Raw genomic sequence first — 16224 nt, 5'->3', positions numbered from 1 at the left:
GTGATCTGCAGCACCTGGGACAACAGGCACAACAGGCACACCAGGCACGGTCCCTTTCCCTGAGTGCCGCGCAGCAGTGCCCGCCTAGCTTTGGCACCTCAGCTGTCAGCCCGCTCTGCTGATGAGGAGAAGGTGTGGGGCGATGAAGCCGATAATGAAGGTACCATCTTGTTGTCACGACAGATTGTTTGCTCTGGGCTTTCCGAGGTGCCGGCGTGCTCCACTAAACTCCACGCCCCCTCTGCCTCGGGGCTTGGCACCTCTGCCGGGGAGAGGAAGGTATTTTTACCCGGCGTGCAACTTTCCACACTCTTTGCCCAGAGCAGCCATGTTAACTCTGAATGATAATATTTTGCCTAATGACTGTGTATTTTGTAGATGTGCACGTGTTTTCGTTCTCTCTCGGTGTTAATAAACTGTAAGCGCACACACGAAAGATTTTACTTTGAAGAGTGTATATAAAATTAAACTCATTTATTTTTCCCGTCGCAGGTTTAGATTTACTCCGAAATGGTTTCATGTGGGGTTTCTCACTCTCTCCGAGGAGCTTTAGAGCTGAAGCCTCTGAATGGCAGTATCTGAGTGAGCCAAGACTTCAAAAGAGGGCTTTGTGAGATCTGTCAAGGATTTGCCTCTAATGAGAGTTTGCCCACTTGATGAGGGACGCCCACTTCCTCTGCGCTAAATGCCATATTCATTACCTGCTTGTCTCTGATATTGTGCTCTTTGTCTCTGACTTGTTGTATTCTTTATAATCTGCCACTCTAGATCAAAGTGATCTGATCTTTATGCTCCCTAAATGCATAAGGATCCTTACAGACGGGTAGAAACAGAGGAAAGACTAACTAACTAACGCTAAGATCTAAGTAATAAAACATATATAGACCTTGACAGAAGGTTTAAAACTAACTAAAATGAACTAACTAGTGAGATGATATCTGTGCTTGATAGTCTAGAAACGGGGAAAAAATAAAACCAAGATTATTACAGAGATACAAAATAAATAAATAATAATTCCATGTTTAATTCAGTGATACTTGCTGTTTCTTTGTAATTATTTGTGAAATTTACTAGCAATTTCTGAATGAAAATCTTTCAACGTAAATTCTACAACATTTTTATTCAGTGTAATTAAATACATAGTAAGCTGATGTTTATTTTTAATTAAAACAAGAGGACAAGAGCACAGCTAACTAACTTACTAACTAACTGTCTATCATAGGCAAACACATACTGACTCTGGCAGAAGGGTAGAAACAGGAAAGACTGACTAGCTAACTAATTAAGTATAAAAACTAGACCTTGACAGAAGGATTAAAACAGAGGAAACCTAAATAACTAGTGAGATGATGTCTGTGCTCGATAAACATATAAGCAACCTCACAAAAGTGTAAAAACAGGACAAAAACTAAATAAGTGTACTGAGGTTTAATCCTGATAACAACATAATGGCACTGACAGAAGGATTAAAACAGAGCAAAGCTTACTTAACTAGCTAATTATATAATTAACTAGTAATCTGATACTAGGTAAACATATATGGACCCCTGGCAGAAAGGTAGAAAGAGAAAAGACAAACTGTAAAATCGAACTAATAAAGCAAAGACATTGACAGAACGATTAAAACAGAGGAAATCACTAACTCATAAGCAACCTTACAAAAGTGTAAAAATAGCTCAAACTAACTAAGTGTACTGAGGTTTATTTCTGATAACAACATAATGGCGCTGACAGAAGGATTTATGACAGCAAAGCTAACTTAACTAGCCTTTTATAATTAACTAGTAATCTGATTTTAGGTAAATACATATGGGCCCTGGCAGAAGGGTAAACAGAAAAAAGACTAACTACCTAGCTAAAAAAAATTAACTAATCAGCGACAGAAGGATTAAAACAGAGCAAAACCAAATAATTAAATAACTGACTAGATGATGTTTTTGCTCGACAAACATATAAGGACCCTCACAGAAGTGTAGAAACAGGAAAAAACGAACTAAATAAATAAATAAATACTGATAAAACATAATGGCCCTGACAGAAAGATCAAAACAGTGCAAAGCTAACTTCCCTACTAACTAGTGATCTGATTGTAAACACACATAGTGACCTTGGCAGAAGGGTATAGGAAAAATAGCTAACTAACTAACCAGCAAACTAGCCAGCCAACTAACTAACTAATGGTGTGATTTTCTGATTGCTAAACACATAGGCACACTGAGAGAAGGGCAGGAAAAGCTAATCAAGTAAATAAATAAATCCTAATAACTTTTAGGGCATTAATCCCACTAATGAAATGAATCATTTGAATGAAACCATATGTAGAAGCATCTGCTTTCTCTGACTCTTAACTTGCTGAAAAGTCCAAACTATCTCCAGAGTCTCTCTTGCAGCACACCAAGCACTGTTTTCAAATGGAAGGGCCATCTGTCCTCCGCTCTTCCCTTGCGAGGGCTTTTCTTGGCACACAGGGATGCTCTACCTCCACCGCCGACACTCTGAAATAACTCTCTCCAGACAACTCCCAAAAGTGGTGGGATATGGACTGTGATTGGACGTTCTTGTGTGTGTGAATCCGCTGAAAGTATTTGGAGAAGCATAGATCTCACACTAAATGTCACACAAAGTGAACTGCCAACATATGACTTGAAGTAAATATTTTCTCAGGCATAAATTCATGTGACCAATTAACTCTCAATCTGTTTCAGCTTTTAATGCAAAAATGGAAGACAAATCTAAGAATATCTTCTTAAATATCTTCATCTCCTGAATCCTTTATGTCCGTTCCACCTGTCACAAAAGTGAGTCATCAAAGCCCTGGGGCTTTCAGAGGAAGACAGGCTTATGTAGGGACAGCTAAAGGAAAGCTTTAATCTGTCTTCTTTTCAGGTCCTGAATGGTTGAGAGCTAAAGAGGCCCGTGGCAGTAGGATGCATGAATGAGATCGAACTGGACGGTCAAAAACTGACCCATTTCTCTAGGTAATTAGACATTTTGAAAATGAGAAAAAATTTTAAATAAAAAAAGTAATGAGCTATTAGCAGTCAGCCATGATTAATTTATTCAGCAATAGTGTAGAATAGAAAGATTAAGCGAGTATTTGTCTGGTCATGTGATCTCAGCATGAGAAAGTGTAATTTTAGTATTATTTATAGTAAAGGAGTTGGCTATTTATTCATTTTTGAACTAGATTTTAAATTTTTCATTTTTAATTTCAGTTTGTTTCGGTCATTTTAATTTAACGTGCTTTTTGTCGTTTCTATTAGGGTTTTTTAGTAATATTTAGTACTTCAGCTTACTTTGTTTCAATTAGTTGCCCAGGCAACATTTCTAATTTTTATTTACGTTTTTTTTTTTTTTTATCAATTTTTGTTTTGTTGTATTTCAACCTTATTTCAATTCCTGAAATTATTTTAGCAGTTTTGGTTTTAATTAACAATAGCAAAACTATTTTAGTAATGTTTTAGTACTTCAGCTTACTTTATTTCAGTTAGTTGCGCAGGCAACATTTCTAAATGTTTACATTTTAGTTTAAAAAAAAAATCTAATACCTTTATTTTATTTTATTTCAACCTTATTTTAGTTCCTGAAATTATTTTTTAGCAGTTTTAGAGTACAATAACAAAGCTGTCATCATGAGGAGATCAGGGTTATTATAAAATGTTATAATGTTATTATAAAACATTTCATTGCTTAATATTAACTGAAATAAAGTATGAAAAACATTTTATTTCAGCTAGTTGCCTGGGCAACATTTCTCATTTTAATTTTGTATAACTAAAACTAAAAAATAAATATATATGTGTATGTATATGTATATGTATAAAAGTAAAACTACCAAAAATGAAAAACACACAACAAAGTCACTAAAACTTTAGCTAAAATTAAAATGAAAAATATTAAAATAAAAATTGATTCAAAATATGAATAAAAACTATAAAAGTATTTCACAATAGCACTAGAGGCAACCCGATCCATATTAAATAAAGTTTTTATTAAGCTACAAAGACTGAATTGTTGATCTCATATACGTTATTTTAAAATAGTTTTAGAAAGTACCATTAATTTATTTACGTGTTAAAATTAGGACGATACATCCGTGCACCTTTAACTAATCTTTCAGGGCAGGCATGTTTTCATATCACACCCCATGCCATGAAAGCGATGACCAGATGAAAGGCCACGCAAACGCCGGAATGCCCCTTGCCGCAGAGCTGAAGGCTAGGAAGCGATCGTGAGCGCTGCGCTAATCACTGCTGATAATACCGTGAGCTCTGGTCCTGCCGCTCGTAATGAGTGAGTTGTTTTGGGAACCTGGGATGACGGCGGCTCCTGCAGGTGTCTATTGTGTTGGCTCTCCAGGAGAGGTTTAGGAGTGGGAGGAGTGGCGGCTAGTTTGAAAACCACCACTAGAAAAGGAGCAGGCATGGATTAGCTTGTTCCCAGCAGTATGGGGCTATTTTGGAGGTAACGTCATTAGATGGCATTAAAGCGATTCACTTTTTTCCCTTTTATGCCGCAGTCTTTCCACAGTGAGGGGAGGATTAGAGTAAAAGCAGCTTTAATTGACAAACCACAATCGTTATCGATTTGCCTTCAAATAACGTTATCCTCGCTGATACCCTACATAAATGTCTAGCTTTAGAAACAAAGTGTGTTGTATTCATGTTCTGAAAGCGATCCTGAGTTTCTCATGTTTAGTCAAACAAGGTTGATTGTGTTTAGCAAAATCTGTGTACATGTATCTGAAATTAGTTCAACATCCGAAGTAGCGTTTTGTGAAAATGCCAGGTTGTTTCGTCTAATGGCTCCTACTTCAAACTTTATTACCTGGCTGAAAAATAATGATTCGCCAATTACAACCATTAGAAGTGAACTATTTTGCTCAAGTGAGGCAACTTTAGCGTTGGCGTAGCGGGAACAAGCAGCGCTGCACTAATGTAGCCTTCATCTCTCTAGAGCCGCGCTGTAATTAAAGCATGATTAAGAGGCCGGGGCTGATGAATGTGTTTCTAAGTGCCCCATGCTGTGCTGCTGTTGGGCCCAGCATGGCGATTTTAATTGATTCGGGCTAATCAGTGAGCAGAATTAAAACAGTCACAGTTGTTTGGAAGAACAAGAGAGCAGGTCTGGGCACCAGGATGAGTGAAACCAGCAGAAGGCCTGATCTGCGCTGGAACGGCTTTCAGCCCTGCATAAATTACGGCGAGGAGGCGCAGCATCGCGCCTGGCAGTTTGGTGAGACAAATGCGAGCTGCTATTGTTTGTTATCTGCAGAAAGACTGCTCTGCCTCGTTTTTATGTCTACACAGGGCTATGCGTTGTCCATGCGCAATTATTTGAAATACAATGGAAGTGAATTGTGTGCGTGATTGCAGCGGGTGATTTGATTTATTAGCTTGATTGCTTTGGCGACACACAGAAAACGTCCTATGGAGTCAGTTTGAAGATTTCTAATGATTGCAGGGTTGCGTAATGTCAAGCCGAAGGAGTCTATAAGCTCAAAGCTGACAAGCTGAGTAGTCTTTAGTTGGTTTAACCCCCCTGTTGTGGCTGTAGTGTTGGCAGGGGGCCCTGCTGCTCAAGAAGAGGAAGTCCTGATGATGTCCGTGACAGCAGCCCTCGGGGCCTGGACTGGAGCCAGAGAGTCCATAATGACAAGCACTCAGATGGACCAATGACTTCACAGTACTTAAATTACAACCTTAAATCACTGAAGGGGTCAACTGTGGAGGGAAAACGCCATAGAAGGCAGATGAAACGAAAGCAGGTTGATATCTTGTAGAATCTAACTTTTAGATTAGATTTGCACAGAAGGTGTTGAAGGAATAGTTCACCCAAAAATAACTACTCACCTACATGTCGTTACAAACCTGTATGACTGACTTTCTTCTGCACTGAAAAAAGCAAATACAAATGCTCCTATCCAGCAAAAAAACTCAAAAATGACCAAAAAATAAATTTGCTAAAATATGTTTTAAAATATATTTATGCAAATATATTTTCTAAATATATGTGACCCTGGACCACAAAACCAGTCTTAAGTGTCAATTTTTCGAAATTGAGATTTATACATCATCTGAAAGCTGAATAAATAAGCTTTCCATTGATGTATGGTTTGTTAGGATCGGACAATATTTGGCCGAGATACAGCTATATGAAAATCTGGAATCTGAGGGTGCAAAAAAAATCAAAATATTGAGAAAATCGCCTTTAAAGTTGTCCAAATGAATTCTTAGCAATGCATATTACTAATCAAAAATGACGTTTTGATATATTTACAGTAGTAAATTTACAAAATATCTTCATGGAATATGATCTTTACTTAATATACTAATAAAAGAAAATCTATAATTTTGACCCATACAATGTATTTTTTGATATTGCTACCCCAGCGACTTAAGACTGGTTTTGTGGTCCAGGGTCATATATATATATATATTGGGAAATATATATATATTTTTGAAAATATATAAATATATTTTAAAAAATGTAAAAATATATTTAAATCCAAGAAAATACATTCACATACAGTAAATAACAACTTTATTTGAAAATACTTAAGAATGTTAAAAAAAACCCAATACAATATATTAAAAATTAACATTGTTAAATCATTATGAATCTAGTTTTGATCTCTAGTAGGCTATTCCATCCACATTTGCATTTAGCCTAAATGCAGTCTACTGTAAGACTGGAAATGTAAATATGTTTTGGTTTATGAAGGTTTAAACTAAATATATTTAACTAAATAGGTTTCAAAAATATATTTAATTGAGCTTCACTGTTTGTTGTGATGCTAAGAACTCATCTTTTTGCCCTTGTTGATTGTCACTGTTTTTTATGTTTGTGTGTTTTGTGTCGAGGTCTTAACATTTTATACAACATTTAGTAGGATGATTGTACTTTCACAAACAAAGATAGCATAGTTTGCTTAACATATTAAGTGTCTAGTAAGTCTATTTATTTGGTTTTAAAAATGGTGGATCAGTTTATTGTCTTAGTAATTGAAACATTGCTGAATATAAAATCTTAATTTATCGTCTGAACAAAGCTTTTGCATTTAGTGAACAAACAAATTTAAATTGTCTATTTTGTTGTTATTTCGAAAAATGATTAAGGATTAATTGGAGAACTTATAAATTGCAAGTTGTCTTGGATTTTTACATTTTCCCAGCTATTTATTTATTTACAATGTGTGAAACATAAAAGAAGATAGTTTGGAAAATTTAGTTTTTTGTCCATGTACAATGAAATCAATGGTCAACTGTTTATTTACCAACATTCTTCAAAATATCTTCTTTTGTGTTCCACAGAGGAATGAATATCAGGTTTGGAGTGACATGGTGAACTATCCCTTTAAATGGTGAGGATACAACTTCAAACGAGTTCCCCTATTAGTGGATTTACTCTATTTGTGTCCACAGACCAGCTTGGATTATAGTTCCCCAACAAACACGACGTACAGTAAAGACAGATGTTTTGGCTGTGAACACGTCGTCCGCAATAGATGATGGTGATCTAATGAGAGAAGCCAAGCTGGCTGTACAGATGGCCGTCCTGAGGTGGCTATAACATCCAGTAAGAAAGATGTCATAAGATCTGCCTCCAAGGCCCCTATTAGAAGAATCATACAATTAAACGCCATTTAGAAACTTACTGGTACATATGTATACGCAGTGTGGCAGTTAAACACCAATAAATGGTGCTAAAATACTGCATAATTAGTACGTTTAGATTATCTAAAGGTAATTCAAATGATGTTCATTATTGCAATTTTAATGTGTCTCAGAAGACGAATCGGTTTCCTAATGGAGCTTTAATTTAATAACCAAATCTCCTCCTGACCAAGCTAAAAATAATGAGTGTGTTTACTCTGAAGTACAAATTAGAAATGACTAAAGTCAATGTCAGTTGCAGTTTGCAACCTATTTTGCCTCAAATTTTGAACAAATGTAGATCGGGACTTGATTTTATCCATCAGGAATTGATTGGACCCTGAAAATTGGGCGTTACAAACCAGAATTTGCTGCCTAAATTATTGGTTAACATTATCCATCAGCCCACTCAAGGTTTTTGTATTAACATGTACTCATAAAATGTGCACAATAAGGCACAGAACATCTAAGATAATAATATAATCCATCAGCCAACATCTAATTGACATCAGTGAAAAAGTAGGTTTATTTCCAGACAAGTAATTATATTTTGATTAAATATTGTGAAAAATGAATGATAATATCATCTCAAGTTTATATTTATATTAGTGCTGCTGTCGAACGATTAATCGCGATTAATTGCATCCAAAATAAAACTTTGTTTACGTAATATGTGTGTGTACTGTGTATATTTATTATGTGTATATATAAATCATACAATATATATTTTGAAAATATTTACATGTATATAATTTATATTATATATAAATATATTTAATATACAAATATAACAAATTTTTCTTAATTATATACATGTATGTGTGAATATTTATATATGCATAATAAATATACACAGTATACAAACATATTATGTAAACAAACATTTATTTTGGATGCGATTAATCGCAATTAATCATTTGACAGGACTAATTTATATATTTATTGTTATTATCAGTGTTGGGGAAAGTTAATTTTAAAAGTAATGCATTACAATATTGCATTACTCCCTAATAAGTAACTAATTTTGTTACTTAGTTACTTTTTATGAAATATAATGCATTTTTGTGTTGCTTTTTCTCATCTGGATTAGGCTTGCTTTTGTTTTAACAAAAAATTTTAAAGTTGTATTTTTGACAAATGTAAAACCCTGTCACTCTAAAAATGAAATGAATGTGCCTCAGGTTGAAGGAAATATAAATTTAAAGTCTTTTTTGCTTATTAATATGGTTGAATTGGATCACTGAAGGTCAGCAGGAAAGACATTGGTTAATAAAATGGGATTGAATACATAAAGGATATTTGTGTTATTTAAAATTGAATTACTGCAGTTTGCATTTCACTGTTTTTAATCAACTTGAGGAATATTGGATCTGTTTTTGTGCAAGATGAGTAAATGCATGTTCACATTTAGTCAAGAACTAAGCATCATGTTCACACAGCACACACAACGTCTCTGCACTTACTCCCGATTTCTCTCAACATGGGGACAGGAGCACTGTGACTCAATAAGCGGGGAAACAAAGTATCTGGCATTACTTATTTGAAAAAGTAACTCAGATATTTTCTTGTAAATTAAAAAGCAATGTGTTATTTTACACTGCAAAAAAAAAGTTGAGCCAACTTAAAATTTTAAGCAACCAGCTTCAGCAGATTTTTGAGTTTGCTCAACTTTTTTTTGTGGGAGATTCTCAAATTTTTGTTGTATAAACTCAAAAATCTGCTGAACCTGGTTGCCTTAAAATTTTAAGTTGGCTCAACTTTTTTTTTTACAGTGTACTAGTTACTTGAGAAAAGTAATCTGATTACATAACTTGCGTTACTTGTAATGTCTTATATTATACATTTTTATTTACATGCACTTATGAAGCATGTATAATAAGACAGAACACACAGGAAAAAAGGCAGATTTTAATTCTGATAACTTAATAATAATAATAATGATCAAGGCATTAATCACAATGCCAGTTGTCAGTCTTGCTGCAAATAAGTCTTTATGCAAACTCACCCCGTTTACAAACACACACACACACCTGTACACACACACACTCCTCACCTCCCCAGTAGGTCTGTGCACTGTAACAGGCACACCTGGAGACGCTCGAGTGCTCCTTGTGTGAAGCCTGCATTATGCTAATTGTGACCCACGGGCACTGTGTGAAGGCTTGGTATAATTATCCGTGTAATTGTCTCGTATTTTGTAAAGTGCCAGATCGTTTAATTCAGGATTAACATTTCTTTACCTCCAACGGCCAAAGGCTTTACTTTGACTCAAGCCCTCACCTCCCTCCCCACCCATTGGGAATTTAACAATATTCATACATTTGATTTTCTTGCTAACTCTCTTATTGTTTAGCGTGCATGATTTACTTATTTGGTGCTCATAAAACAAGGGAGTTTTTTCTCTCTTGTGTTCTGCGAGGAGAGGTTTTGACGTGTACTCTTGTAAAGGGAGATGACAGAACGGCTTTCATTTAAGGCAGCATCAGTTTTCACATGCTTGATGCCTTAATCCTTCAACCGTTTTCCCGTGTGGCTGTTTTGGGTGAGTTTTTGCTCGCAGCCACTGTTTCCAACGAAGCCAGAGAAGCAACCACAAATTGAGGTGTTATTAGTCTCTGTAACTCACTAGCGTTGTGGTTTGTTACCAAAGCCGAATGACATTGAAACTGCTCTGACGCTAAATGATGTTTTAGCAGCATGTCAGTTAGTTTCTACAGATCCTCTGCATGTTGAATTAAAAATAATAATAACTGTGAGTTCTGGAAATGTTTCATGTCATTTTCCATTTCCTGTCTGTTTCTGTGATACTGACAGGCGTGGCTTAAGCTTTTTTATATAAAAAGTCTGGTATGTGGCCAAGGCTTTTTGTCTCTTGATAATTTGCAGTGTCTATCTGTTGTGACATATACCAGTTTTATTTAAATTGCAAGGCATCAACTCAGTTCTTTGAGTGAGAGACATGGCATTCTATTAATTTCTCATCAATGTCCCTGCAGGCATGGACTGAATGATTCTTTCAAGTCTAATTATACAGTTACAATTATAATCTATAAACCCGTATGTCTGGGCTCTGCCCATCACCTGTCTGAAAATAATAGATGAGTAACCTAAGATTGAGTAAGGTAAAAATAGGTCTAAAAAACCCAAATTGCATTGTTTTAAAGTTGGCATGAAATAAAAATTTACCCTATATGTTTTCTAAAAGCATCTGATTGATCTTATTGTGAACAATTTATCCTTGCATTTTTCAATTAACAATAATTCTCTGGCAATGTCAGACCTCATTTAGGCTGTCTCTGTCTTACAATCAACTGCAAGTTTGCATTCACATCTGCCCTCATCCAATCAACAACAAATGGATAGAACCAACAGAACCCCGTTCTACATTAACAGACTAATATGTCATTCCACTGCCAAATAGATATTTTCTATAATAAATGCATATAAAACAATCTTGCAAAATAATGTTTTAATAACTTTTCACAGTGTTTTTAGTGGTGGCATAAATGCAGTTCGACAACAAACCTTAAAGGAATAGTTCACTGAAAGTGAAAATTTGCTTAAAATGTATTCACCCTCAGGCCATCCAAGATGTAGATGAGTTTGTTTCTTCACTGGAACAGATTTGGAGAAATGTAGCATTACATAATTTGCTCAGCAATGGATCCTCCGCAGTGAATGGGTGCCGTCAGAATGAGAGTCCAAACAGCTGACAAAAACGTCACAATAATCCTCAAGTAATCCACACCACTCCAGTCCAACAGTTAACGTCTTGTGACATTAAAATCTTCATGTTTGTAATAAACAAATCCATCATTAAGGCGTTTAAACTTCAAACCGTCACTTCTGAATAAAATATGAGTCCATAATAATGCTTCCTCCAGTGAAAAAGTCCATCTTCTGTTGTCCTCTCACATATTTGTTTGGAAGTGTTTTGAACTGTTTTTGCTTGAAACTGTTTGTTCTGTGCATGTTTCTCTCCTGATGCAGACAAAATGTCATTATCACTGGAGAAGCAATATTTTAGACAGAGGTCTCGTATTTTGGAAATACGGCTTAATGATGAATTTGTTTCTTACAAAAATGTATCTAAATCTGTTCAGATGAAGAAAGAAGCTCATGAAGGTGAGCAAATTTCCATTTTTGGGTGAACTATTCCTTTAAATATATTAAGCAAAAAATACTAAACAACAAGTGCTTCACCCTGTAGCCTGAACCAATTATTAGTTCCCAACTCTAATTACAAAATCATATTATGCTCTGTATATTGCTACAGTAGTAACATTGCTATGTCATTATAAACATCAGCAACTCTGAATATGTTGAAATGATATGATGAATATGACTAAATGCATCATTGCAACCAAGAAGACATTTCTGGAATATACTTGTGAATGTGACATGAAAATCACTCAAGCATGCAGCATTTTATTTCAACTAATCTGACAAATGAGCAGTCTAGAGCAAAATGATTAGGCCTCAAGCAAGACGAGACAGACTGCAGTGTCTCAGGTGACAAAACTCTGACAGGCACTGAAACACCTGACATTGAGGAGTTTTTAATTTAAACATTTCTGGGTAAACAGTCTATTATTTGCTGATGAAGGGCTACGTAATTCAAGTTTGGACTTGAAACACCCTCACTATAAACTCTACATTTATTTGCGTTTGTGTTAAAGTGACTCAGCTCCCCCTGGCATGCTGAGTTTTCACATTTCCCAAAATCCACGCTAATAGTCGTTTGTCACCTTGATTTACAGTGAATTACAAGCATTAAGAGATATCTGATCTCGTCAGCCTGTACTGAGTGCGCAGAAACGCTGTCTTTCAAACGTCTGAAGTCCTGACATGCTTACAGGTCATTAGAGAGGAAGCAAAGTTGGAGAATTTTCCCATTCATTGAGGGATGATGGCATACAAATTGCTTGACTGAACATGTCAATATTCAAAAAAAATAAAAAGACAGACACCACATAGGTCTACTGAGCTCTGATATCTCTAGGATGTTGTTCCAGATTTCCAACACGTCATAAACCTGTTGTACCTTCTGTATGCTGTGACTGCCAAATCATCCTACAGAAAAAAAATAATTCCTCATGCTGTGTAAGAGATGAATCTTGGGTTTATGAAACTGGCCGTGTCCATTAGCAGTTACATGACATTCTGCATGTCAATATCTTTGATTCATCCGTGTTTTTTTATTTGCTTTGGGACGCGTCCAACATCAAACAAATGCTCTTTGTCAGTGTTTATGACACGGTATGTTTTTGTTTCCTCCTGATAGGTGACTGACAACTAGCATGTTACCATCTGCACTGCGTGTTTCTAAAAACACTCCAGTGACGCAAAAGGCATCCTGCTGCAGTCAAATCAACTGGCATAACAACTTCATCAGAATTATAGTTGTCAGTAACAGTGGTACAGATCGTACATCTAAATATTAGTGGTTCAAACTCCTGTTAAAGAAAAAAATCAACCAAAGTGCTTTCTGAAGAGCCATTTTTCAGCACTTTATTTCGGTAGATTAGTGGTTAACGATCACGGTGGACGACTTTCAACTGAACTTTCAAAGAAATATTTCAACTGCAAATTTCGGTAATGCACTCTGTGACTAATACAATGATTGCAGACCATGCTGGAGCCAGACTTACTTTAATGTCAAACCACCTCCCAGTCAAGCACTTTCATTGCATGTTCACATAGTAACTACTTATTATATTCAGGAGAGACAGGAACTTGTTGCTAGGTGTTAGTCTATTTTTTTATTTTTTTTTCAAAGGTGAAAAGAAAATACAAATTACAAAATACAAATTACTGACACTGGCTCAGTGACAATGTGTCCGTCTTTCTTTTTTCTTTGTCTTTCTACTAGGTATTAGTCTATTACGCATAAAGCTGTTTCCTTAAAATAACAAAACGTTATCATAAATAAAAAAAATAATTAAATTAAATTAAAATAATGGTTCGGCGAATTTTTGAAGGTCATTTTTTTCCATAGGCACAATCCAAGTCTTGACTAAAAATAAATAAATAAATAAAAATAACAATTTATTTATTTATACAATTTATATATACATATGTAACATACATACAGTATACAGTTTATACTTGTTTGGCAATTTTTTTGAAGGTCATTTTCTCTAGGCACACTCCAAGTCTTGACGACAGACAGACAGATAAAACTATTGATCAATTATTACATTATTTCCCTGAAAACACACGTTGATCCTACAGCAGGTTAAGTTGAACCTGCCATTAAACAGATATTATAGGCATTTTTCTGCTAAATTTAAACAATAAATAATTTTGAATTTATATATATATATATATATATATATATATGTGTGTGTGTGTGTGTATGTATGTATGTATATGTGTGTGTGTGTGTGTGTATATTATAACAATTAACACGTGACAACTTGCCTTGGCCTAATATTTAAAATACCCTTATCCTGTGTAAACTCAACTAAAATCCACCATCATTCTATAGTGAATTCTAGCTTGAATGAATTTAGATAATAATAATAATAAAAAAAAAATTATTTATATTTATATATATATATATATATATATATTCTAAATTAAAATGGGTTTTTGAACAAGCTGTTTGAAACCACTCTACAAACCACTGCTAGAGAAACACACATTTGTATAATTTATCTCCATGTGACAACTAGCCCCGGTCCCCCTGCAATAGAGAGCGTGCTAAGTATATAATTACTTTCTCATTTAATGCCTATAGTGAATCTCTGGCACACTGGCCCTGAAGGAGGGGTGGAGGGACGTCAGAGTGGCCTTATCTGATCCAGACCACTTTGAGACGACACCTGTAGAATTTTCAAAGATAAGTTACCACCTAAGTAGCCATAAAAGAAGATTTACTGTCAAACTGCTGTGATCCCAACAGCTGGAAGCTTCACTGCAGTGTGCCTAAAATAATAATACTGAGAAAGTTACATACTAATTCACACTGATCAACTGAAACATCAAATCAATGCAAAATAGTCACAAATTACCTACAGACTGTCTCAAGTTGAACTTTATTTTGTAAAAAGGTTTTAAGGCAACAGATCACACAGGCCCATTAGTATTGTGCCCAAGGACTTAAGAACACTGATCCATGCTGTCAAGTGAGGTCTTTCAGTTGCCTACCTGCTGGCTTAGGTTGAAAGGTAGTTTATTTGACACCTAATGTGTTGACAGGTGTCAAGGTAGGGTGCCTCTGCTTTGTAAAGGGGAGATGGGCTGATGGGAAGAGGGGGTGTCTCCGTTGCCCCTGGGGTCTTCCTGTGGTGGCGTATGTTTCCAGTGAAATCCCTAAAGGTGATGGGGCTTTAAATAGAGGCTTTAACCAGCCCAAACGGCTCCCTGGTGTGCACAATTAAGCCTTTGTACATCTCTGTTTGTTTTCCTGTTTTCATGTTGATTCATTGTTTGTTTTGGTGTTATGTTATGTTCTTATGACATCGACTTCATTCAGAGCTTTCGTTCTGATGTCTGAAAGGTGTCATCTTTGAGCTGGGCATTGATTTCCATATATATATATTTTTTGTCAGTGGGGTCCAAAACAACACTGAAACTTCCTAACTTTCACTGTATCAGAAAAAATGCACTGAAACATTTGTCAAAATATCTTCTATTGTGTTATAAAATAAAATAAAATAAAATAATTGTTGGGTAAATTTTTGAAATTTAATTTCTCTATTTTTGAAAGTCATGACTACCAAGAAAAGCAATGGGATCCAAATCAGCATTGGGCCTCGTTGCCTTTCTTTGTATGAAAAAAATAAAAAAAATAACTGAGATGATATTAAAAAAAAGCCTCTTTTGTGATCCAATAAATAATTCAAATAAATAAATAAATAACTGTGAATGATCGTTTGACAAAATTTGGAAAGTCAATACAACATTGAACTTTAGTGACTTAAATTGTATTGAAAAAGCCATTAATTAAAATATCTTCTTTTGTGATCCATAAAATAAAATAAAACATTAAACACAAACAAACAAACAAGCAAATAAATAAAGGAATTGGGAATAATCTTTAGGCAAAATTTTGAACATTTCTTCAAAATATCTTCATTTGTGATCCATAAAATAAAATAATATATATATATATATATATATATATATATATATATATATATAAACAATTAAATAAAACACTCAATCAATCAATCAATCAATAAAAATAAAATATGGAATTGACCCTTCTCCAAAACCTGCCCTCCTTAGTTACTGTTGCTATGTCCGACAAGCCATGCCGCTCTCACACTACACATCATGTTCTCACGCAGTAAAAAATACATCACGGAGCAAAGAGGAAACTGACAACACACCGACAGACAAGACAGAGCAGGTTACTTCTGGTATAAAACAAGGTCTCAGCTTTAAAATTGTATCTTTTTTTAAAGAAATTCAAACAATAAATACCGTTTTGTTGCTCTTTAATGTGTTGTGACAGATCTTTGTATTTTCTCAGTTCAAGCGGCACGTGAACCGATCCTCTTTTCATATTTACTTAAAGCACAAAATAAACATGAATGAACATCATGACATATTTTATTTA

At 35.0% G+C, this 16224-nt stretch overlaps 1 long non-coding RNA gene across 3 annotated transcripts in view; it reads left to right on the top strand.

Annotated features, from left to right (window-relative positions):
- The window catches only part of LOC131553211 (uncharacterized), a 41186-nt gene that overhangs the window by 15528 nt on the left and 9434 nt on the right, over positions 1-16224 (top strand). Inside the window, exons 3-6 of one of the 3 annotated variants that reach the window (XR_009274129.1) lie at positions 12-160; positions 493-2562; positions 2706-2798; positions 2887-2978. This is a non-coding gene — a long non-coding RNA (uncharacterized LOC131553211). The other 2 variants (XR_009274128.1, XR_009274127.1) reach the window with 2 other exon arrangements.

Source organism: Onychostoma macrolepis, chromosome 14 (genome assembly GCF_012432095.1).
Source record: "Onychostoma macrolepis isolate SWU-2019 chromosome 14, ASM1243209v1, whole genome shotgun sequence".
NCBI classification, from domain to species: Eukaryota; Metazoa; Chordata; class Actinopteri; order Cypriniformes; family Cyprinidae; genus Onychostoma; species Onychostoma macrolepis.
The sequence above is the reverse complement of the archived record's forward strand: the minus strand, read 5'-3'. Positions and strand labels throughout refer to the sequence as shown.